This window comes from Podarcis raffonei, chromosome 7 (assembly GCF_027172205.1).
Source record: "Podarcis raffonei isolate rPodRaf1 chromosome 7, rPodRaf1.pri, whole genome shotgun sequence".
In the NCBI taxonomy this organism is placed as follows: Eukaryota; Metazoa; Chordata; class Lepidosauria; order Squamata; family Lacertidae; genus Podarcis; species Podarcis raffonei.
Genome location: NC_070608.1, coordinates 70,319,190 through 70,328,291, shown reverse-complemented (window position 1 = coordinate 70,328,291; position 9,102 = coordinate 70,319,190). Strand labels below are relative to the sequence as shown.

Below are 9,102 nucleotides of genomic sequence, written 5' to 3'. Positions count from 1 at the left end.
AAAATGGGTACTCAGGGGGCTTGGTGGGTACAGAACCAGATAGGAAGGACTTAGACTGGATTCTAAGTCCGTTACAGCTCAGCCAGGTGAGCTCAGCCAGGCAACCCAACATAAACCACTACTTAATATTTTTTTTAAAGATATTTATTGAAATTTTCAACTTTAATACATTAAAAAAGAATCAAAAAACAAAAAACAAAAAGGTTTAAAAACACATAACGTTCACAATCCTTATTTTTCTATAACATACTTCCCTGGCTTCCCCACACCTCCCCTTCTTATATTCCAATTCAAAATGTTAATTCAGCAAGTTCTTATCCCTAATTTTAACCTTTTTCTATTTAGTTCATTTTAAAAAACCAATTTTGCCTTATCCAAACTTAAACATCAATACTTATACATCAATACTCATTCTTAAATCATTTTTCTAACGTCGACCCAAATTCCCTTCCACAAATTCCCCAATTTTCATACAAATAACAAAGTAAAGTAAAAACAAAACAGATTGTAATTATGCACCCTTTGGATTCCCAAACTCCACCCCCCCTTTCCCGGTTTCAATCCCCAACAAATGTCCATCAGTCTTAGTCTACTATCAGCCTGGAGATCTCACGTCCGAGGCTCTTAATTCTCTCTCAATTCCTCTCTGCCGGTTTTTTTTGATAGTCCTTAATATTAAACACCAGATCTCGGAGAAGCTCTGGCCCAACGGGATCCATGTTTCTTCCAGCCAGACCTCCATACTTAAAAGTGGAGCCCGAATCATGTTTCTTACTCCTTTCAAGTCCAAATGTCCCCAAAGCTCCAACTTCCACCTTAAGCAAATTTGTAATCCTTGGGTCTTCAGATCTCCACATAAGGAGATCTCTCCATTCTTCAATCTCCAATTCAGACCAGATTTTCAACATCAATTTCTTATTTTCCTTTGTAGCCATCATGTCAGGCCTCTGGCTCTCCTTTGTCATCTGCAAAATTACAGCTCCTCCTTCCTATTCCTCAGGAACAACATATATCTCCTTCTCCACACTCTCAAAACTCTCAAGTTTCTCTTTTTGTCCAGCTGCATGGGCTTCCTGAGTCAAATCCTTATCAAATTCAGTGATGTTATTTACTGTTAAGTTCAGAGTTGCAACATTTGTAGCCAAAACATCAATTTGGCCTTGTAGCTTTCCCAAGAGAACAAAAACTCTGTCCAACCCAGCCTGAATTTTCCCTCCTCCAGCCATTCTTGTAATGTCCCAAATCCCCCTCTAGAGGGATTTTGGTAACTTAGTATTCTTTCCAGTTCAAATCCAAAAATCAAGTTAGTTTGTAACAGTTCTTCCTTGTTTTCAACAAATTGTAACCAAATTGTAACAAATATAGCCAGCAGAAGCAACAAAAACAAAGTTCTCTTTTCCTGTCTTGACAGCTAATTTGACAGCTGTCAAACTCTTCAATACCTCATCAGCAGGCTCTCTCGCGGAGCACTCCCAGGTCCGGGGGGGGTGGCACTTCAGCTCCCAAAATTAGCTCTTTATCCTCCAGTAAGATTTCTTATATTGCCAAATCATGAAATTAATGTCTTTTACCAAGTAAAAAAGAAAGGGTTCTCTCGACCTTAGTTAGCAGGTCCTTGCTTTAGATTATTTACAAGACGGGGAGACGGACTTCCTGTTTGCGCCTTCCCCGATCGTGCCTAATTCAAAAGAAAAAATTTTCTTTCCAATTTCCGTACTACTCATGGGTTGTTGCTTTAAAGTCCAATTGCTCACAAGAAGAAATCAGCGCTCTCCGACCATGGCAATGCAGCTTCACTCCGCAGGAGAAGCAGTCAACTCTCAGCACCGCGCCGCTCACCCCATCCCCCGTTCTGAAGCCTTTAAAAAGGCTCCTTCACATAAACCACTACTTAATAGACTTGTTTTCCATCTGCCAGTTTTCATCAGAGCTCCTGAACAGGGTTTGAATCTGGTGTAACTTTATGCTGGCTGAATTTTCACCGGTTTGCTTAACATCAGCTTCTTGTGCATAGGAGTGGTCCCTAATTCAGGCTTGCTCAAGCTGTGGCCCTCTAAGCTCAATGTAGCCTGCTAACAATGTTCGGTGGTCAACCAAGTGATTGATAACCCTCCTATTTTTCTTGCCTACCTGAGGCTTCTGAAACTATGAGGTTGTCAAGCATCTGGCAGGGGACAATAAACAGTGGGTGTGTTGGAAGCTCCAATGTTGTGCAGGCCAGACCTAAATGAATCATGGGTCTTGCATTAGAATAAACCGATTCCTGAATATTGGGTTTTAGTAGCTGAATTGTTTATGCATATATAGTGCAGAGATAAGAAATATATTTTCAGGTCTGCATTTATTGAAAAGGTTGCTATTTAAAAAAAACCAACAAATTAAAATAAGTCTTTAGGATCCACAACAGGTGAGACTAATGCTAGATAAGACCAAATCTTGCAGAAGTAACAAAGAATTTAGTAGATCTTGGGCAATGGGGGGAAAGATCCATTCTAACAGAAGATAATGGGCCTGTTGTTGGTTTCAGGACAGTTCTTGGAGGGCGAGTGTCCTGAACTGTCACAGAATCCTGCATCCATCTTATCTATTAACAGCCAAGGGAAGACCATTTTCAGAATGCAAAAGTTAAGGACTGTAGTTCACTTCTCAGGGTTACAGCTTTTAATGGACTGGCTGTCACTGATAAGAAAATGATGGAGAGGCACAATGCTCCTGCAATCTCATTAGCTGGATGTATTGTGTGATGTTAAGTTACCGACCCGCAGCATACTAACACATGCCAGTAGCAGAGGAAGGAAGAGAGAAAACAATTTAAAGTTCTCTGGAAAATTTTATACATCTGCTGCAGATTTGGGGATGGACCTGTTTGGATGCTTTATATATATATTCATAACTTTTGTGTGTGTGCTCAGCAATGTTCACCATTGTTGTTGGGGCTTTAGGGTGTGTGTGTGTGTGTGTGTGTGTGTGTGTGTGTGTGAAGCTTTATTACAGTGCATCCCATTGGCGTTTTACTTTGACAATGATTTTTAAAAATAAATGCACCCTCTTGCTTACACACACACTCACTCACTCACTTCATATACTCTGCCACATGTTTGCGCAATGAAAAAAATGCACATATCCAAAATGCAGGAGAATTGGCCCATTGCCACTGTCTTCCTCATATAGTTATTTGAGTGTAAATGTGACATTTACCATTTGTTTACCTGGGGAAATTCTAACTAGTGACCTTTGTCATTTACCAAGCTGCAATAAGAGCTGGTTATTGATATTTTGTAATTGCCTGCCATATAGTGTTGAAGAAACTAAGTTTTAAAAATAAAAAAGTCCAATCACTCACTTATAATCCAAGCGCTCAGTGAAGAAATGCCATCCTTGATCTTCCCTTCAGTAACTGGGGAATCCTGAAGCAAGCTACATTTGTATATTGTAGAGAACTCGGAATTTGAAAAACTCAGAACTTGAGACACCGTTAACACTATTAAGATTAGGGATGTCAGAGAAGTCCACCCAAAACAGAAATTGGAGCCTAAATTGCCAATGTTTGCTTTTTCGTCTATATCTACAGTGAAGATCGATCCAGCAAATGATTGGCATTCACTGCTGTTGCTGCTTTCAGTCTGCAATCGATACATAAATGGTTATGCTCCATCCCCACTCCCACTCATTAGAACTGTGTTTCCTTTACATTGGAATGAATGGGGTGTAATAGCAATGTTATTTATGTAATTATGTGCATGAATTATGGGGGCAGGGGGATGAAAATTGCAGGTGAACTGCAGCAGAATGAAAACAGTGTAGCATGTGATGAGTACAGGGTGGAAAGGAAAACAGTGTCTTCCTACATCCCCACTTAAGATACAATGAACACAGCATGGCTTGTGAAAATGGCACTCTTATCATCTGCTAATGGGAGAGAGGAGAATATGGTTATCTATTCCCCCCCAAAAAACCTGCCCCACTATCTGCTCCAGAATTTGAAGGAGCCTTCCAAAAATTATGGCGGTGATGGCACAGGGAGCTGGTATCTGGGACTGGCTGGATGAAGAGGAATAGTGGGAAGAACTAGCTGAGGAATCCCCTAGGGAAGTGTCAGTGGAAGAAGGTTCAGATCCTGGGGAATGGTGGTGACACTGAGGATAGGTCAGAGGGGGGGACGGAGGGAGGGATGGTTGGATGATGAAGAGGCAACAGGCTTTAGAGAGCAAGAAGAGCCAAGGACAGTAAGCAGTTCAGACTCAGCTGATGAAGTGTCCCAGGAGCTTGTACTAAGCTCCTCTCCCTCACTGTCTTCCAAGGACATGGAAGCCTATGTGTGTAACCAAACAACAGGCACAGATTCCCCCCACCCACCCACCCCTGGTGTAGTTTGAGGCTGCTTGGAAAATATCTGGCTGGGGAGGAAATGTAGGGGAAAGTAGGAGGTGAAGACCTTTAGTTCTGGCAATTGTTTCATAAGGGTCTACCTTAATTGGGATGGGGAGACTTCTGAGAAAGTTGAATGTCTTTTGCACAAAAGAGAAGCTAACCATCAACCATTCTAAAACTAAAGTGGTGATTTGGGGGAAGAAGAGAAAACCTCACGGATGGAATTTGGACAATAAACCTATTGAACAGCAATGCTGTTATAAGTACCTGGGCTTGGGTTTTAATTCAAAACTGTCCTGGACACCACAACTACTCACAGCTAAATTGAAATCCTCTCACTCTGTTAGCTCTTTGTTACAGTTTTCCAGACTTTGGGGGGGCAGTTTAGTTGCCCCCACAGTTGAGGTATTTCAAAAGAAGACTGTGCCACAATTATTGTACGGTGCAGAGAATTGGAGATATAGTAATGTCCTCCCATTAGAAGTGATGCAGAACTCTTTTCTGAAATCACTGTTGATAGTCCCCAAAAGTACACCCACCTCCTTTTTGAGAGCTAAAATAGGGCTAATCTCTTTACAAGCCAGTGTGCATTTTTAATTCAGCCTACTCTGAATTAAAGGCCTACCCACAAACATGAAGACTACTTCAACAAATAGAAAGGCACCTTTGGCTCCAGTCCAATTGGATTGCAAATGCCATCATACTAAATGCAATTTCTGTATCAAGAATAATCATGATTGCAAACTAACAAATTGCCTTTCTGCAATTTTGTCTTTTTTTCTGCTATGCAAAAGATAGAACTCTTGAATGTGAACTGTGACTTATTTTGAATTTGAATGAGCAAGAAGTAAAATTAGAAATGATTTCAAAATTATCATCATTTGAATTTATCCATGAATGTTGGGGATCTGGATTTCCTGCTCTTGTTTCCAAAGTGTAACAGATTCATTAGAAAATGTCAAATTTTGTTTGTTTGTCTTGTTTTCTAAACCCTAATTTTTTATGGAGTCCTGAGCTTTGCCAAAAGCTTCCCTATTCCTTATACAAATAGGTTATTGACAGTGTATTGTACAATGAGTGACTAAAATATTCCGAATCTGAAGAATGGAGTTGGTTTTGATTTTGAATTTCAGCTGTGAACTTTTCAGCCGTCCTCATAAATTTCTGGCACTATAAGTGAAGAATACACAGTGCAACTATCCTTAGGCTAGTCTCAATGCAAGCAAACTCATCTAACATGATTATTAAATGTGGTGTTTTAATTAAGAAATATTTGCACTATAAAAGAAGCTTTCATCTTTAGAGAAAGAATGTTTAAAACATTTGAATCACTTCTTCTCTGAAATTTTAGTACCCACATTTCCCCTTCCTCATTGTGACCATGTTTTTGTTATAGTGCATCTTGGTAAGGTGCTCAATTCAAAAGAAACTTTAAAAGGGCTTCATAATTATTAGTGATATATGAGCTTGATGGTGTGACTTAATTAACAATTTCTTAGAACTCTTTTTTAAAGGTTTGTGCTTACGGAATTATGAGAGTCCATAAGTAAATCTTGTTTACATGTCTCTGGTTACTGCAGTTCCTGGAAAAAAGAAAAAGAAAAGATCAATACAGCACTCTTTGTACCTCTTCCACAAAAAGGGTGTATTTTCAAAGATGCACACTGAGAGAGAGCCTCTCAGCTCCCATTGATGATAATGGATGTTCTCCATCTAAATCCCAGGATGTCCTTTTGAAATGTACCCTTAATATTCTTAAAAGTACACATTTCTTCTTTCTCTTAGACAAATGGCAAGGGTCCCCCCCCCCACTTTTTCTTTTACTTGTTGCCTTCCACATTCATGCTCATTTCAGCATGCTATCCCTGGAGGGTTTTCTGAAATCTCTGCTTAGACACATCTTAACATCTAAAAAAGTAAATTAATATTTCTATCACAAGTATGAAACCAGTTCTTAATTAATAGCTTCCTTCTGTTTTATATAAACCAAGGCTCCTGTATCTACCAACTATTACAGTAATAACACTACTACTACTAATTTACCCCTCTTTTCTAACACAGAGCACAGGACAGCTATCAACATTCACAAAGCACAGTTCATTTATGATCCCTTTTCTGATCACTTGTAGTGAAACATATCGTGAACACTCATGTGAGATCCTTGAACCATACAGTAAGTCCAGCTTCCTCTTGGTTTCACAACTGATGATGGAGATGGATACAAGCTAATTGAATGAAGGCTTGGCAATGTTGTTTCCCCCTTCTTTCTGGAATTCCTTGAGACAGGCTGTCCCATTTTTTAATTCAAAAGTTTCATGAGCACACAAGTGTTCCATTGTTCTTTCACTGTCTTACCACATCCTCAGCTTTACAGGAGCTGAGACTGGCACTGTTATCCATTGGGGTGTTGAGCATGGAGGGCTTCAGAACATCTGAACCTAGTGCTTGCCAGAGTCGGGACGGAGCTAACATTCTGAGAACCAATGAGCCTCCTTTGGAAGTCTTCTTACTGTATTAATTCCAAATATTTATCTCCTGACTTAGACTGAGCCTGGGAGTTGGAGGATAAATTGGGCTTTTAATGTAAGCCATTTTGTTTGTTTCAGCACATCAGCATTTTGAATGGTATTAAAAACTAAAAGTTAATGTGTGTGTGTACGCTCTCTTCTCCATGCGGATTCTTGAAATTTCTGCCATTTACTTTGCATAATGCTTCATAAACTATCGTGCAACTTCTTTATTCTCTCTGTAGTAGGAAAAGGCGACAGGAAGCCTCTTTTCTCCACTTTGTTTTTCTAGAAGGAACCTACAAAAAGGTCAACCAAGGCAATATTGTGCTTTACGTGTAATAATAGAGGACTGTGTTTTTCTAACACCTCTGAAAAATTCAGAAGCGGTGTAAGGTTGTGAACCACACTTCTGTAATACTAAACCAAACAGCTTGTGCTTGATGGATGGTTCTCCTCCAACACCTGACTGCAGTCATTAACAACGAGAAAGTCTAACACCTGCAATATTTTAGGGTGCCAGATGCTGATGGAAACAGAAATGCCTGACAAGAATGGTTTACCGAAAGGGAATGAGCAAAAGTATATAGAATTTCCACATGGATTAAACAAGATTACCTTTCCAGTCCTACATGCTCTGGGACATGGGTTCCACAATAATTTCCTACTTCCAGAAACACTAGCACAAAAGCTAAGGCAGGGTTGGTTAAGCTGTGATGTTGCCAATGCTCAAGGATGATGGGAGTTCAGCAACACACAGAGAGCCACAGGCTAGCCACCTCGATACTAAGGTAATCTTTGGGTGTCCTTTTCTAGATGTCCCATCTTTCTGGGGTGAGGTGGGTATTGACTGGGTCTTCTCAGTTGAAATCATGAATGTTGGCAGGAATGTTTTGAAAGAAGGACAAAGTAAAACAATGAAAAGAAAGAAGAGTTTAGTATCTGTACATTTTGCCTCGTATCTGAGATTCTACAAATGCTTGAAACTTACTTTTTAAAAAAAATTAATGAAAGCTAGGGAGCTGGCAATCCATCATCATTTGCAAGGAGTACTTGCCCTCTTTCCCCGTTGCACTGGTAGAGAGTGAGCAGTTGGTTTCTGTTCCATGTTATATTTTGTGTAGAGATACTATTTTGCCTAAAGTGAATTTTGAAGGATTCCAGATATTTTACTTCCCTTGGAAAGTGTGGCCCCTTGTAAGAAGGCAGGAGTTACATTGCAAATGAGATGGAGAGAGAGATTTCTCCTCTACCTCTCCATTTCCTATAATGTGAGAGCCTTACTCACTGATTGGAGAGGATAGAAAAAGAAGATTATTTCTTCCAACTCTCCATACTTTCGTATGACCATTAGGTCCAGTCGTGACCGACTCTGGGGTTGTGGCACTCATCTCGCTTTATTGGCCGAGGGAGCCGGCGTACAGCTTCCAGGTCATGTGGCCAGCATGACTAAGCCGCTTCTGGCGAACCAGAGCAGCACACGGAAACGCCGTTTACCTTCCTGCCAGAGCGGTACCTATTTATCTACTTGCACTTTAACGTGCTTTCAAACTGCTAGGTTGGCAGGAGCAGGGACCGAGCAACGGGAGCTCACTCCATCGCGGGGATTCGAACTGCCAACCTTCTGATCGGCAAGTCCTAGGCTCTGTGGTTTAACGCAGAGCACCACCTGCGTCCCCCATACTTTCTTACTCAGTGCCATTAAGTATGTGGTCTTGAAAAAGGATTATAGAAACAAATCATGTAGAATCTATCAATCAATGGCTGATATGCCTTTAAAAGGGGATTTCAATCACATTTATGAAGTCTGGCCTTCCAACTCTCACCTACGCAAAACTGACAAGAGTAGAACTAGACTGATCCACCCACTTCTCTAATCTTGGAGATTGTATACAACCATCCTTGGCACAAACCTTTCCTTTTACTTATGCATTTCGCCTTGCTGCTGTATTTTATGTTTTAATCATGAAATGTAAATGTTATATTTCAATCCTGGTATTCAGATGTAGAGATGAAAGTCTCCATCCTAAGACCTACAACCGTGAAGATTTTAAGAGCAAGCTTTTAGATTTCGTTGTTTCAAATGTGAACTATTACCTCCTTTCCCCTTCTCAATTAAGAAAAGAAAAGAAAAACACACTCTCCGTTTTCTGCAGTAGCTGCTTCACAATTACCTCCCTTTGTAATTTCATGCAGACATACATTTCTAAATTATCCAACCTAT

The 9,102-nt window shown here is 40.2% G+C and overlaps 1 long non-coding RNA gene across 1 annotated transcript; it reads right to left on the bottom strand.

Moving 5' to 3' along the window:
* Positions 1–4,695: 4,695 nt before the first annotated feature.
* LOC128417880 (uncharacterized) lies at positions 4,696–7,929 on the bottom strand. Its single transcript, XR_008331584.1, has 2 exons — positions 7,497–7,929; positions 4,696–5,954 (listed from the first exon to the last, which is right to left on the bottom strand). It is a non-coding gene; the product is annotated as an uncharacterized LOC128417880 (long non-coding RNA).
* Positions 7,930–9,102: the final 1,173 nt, after the last annotated feature.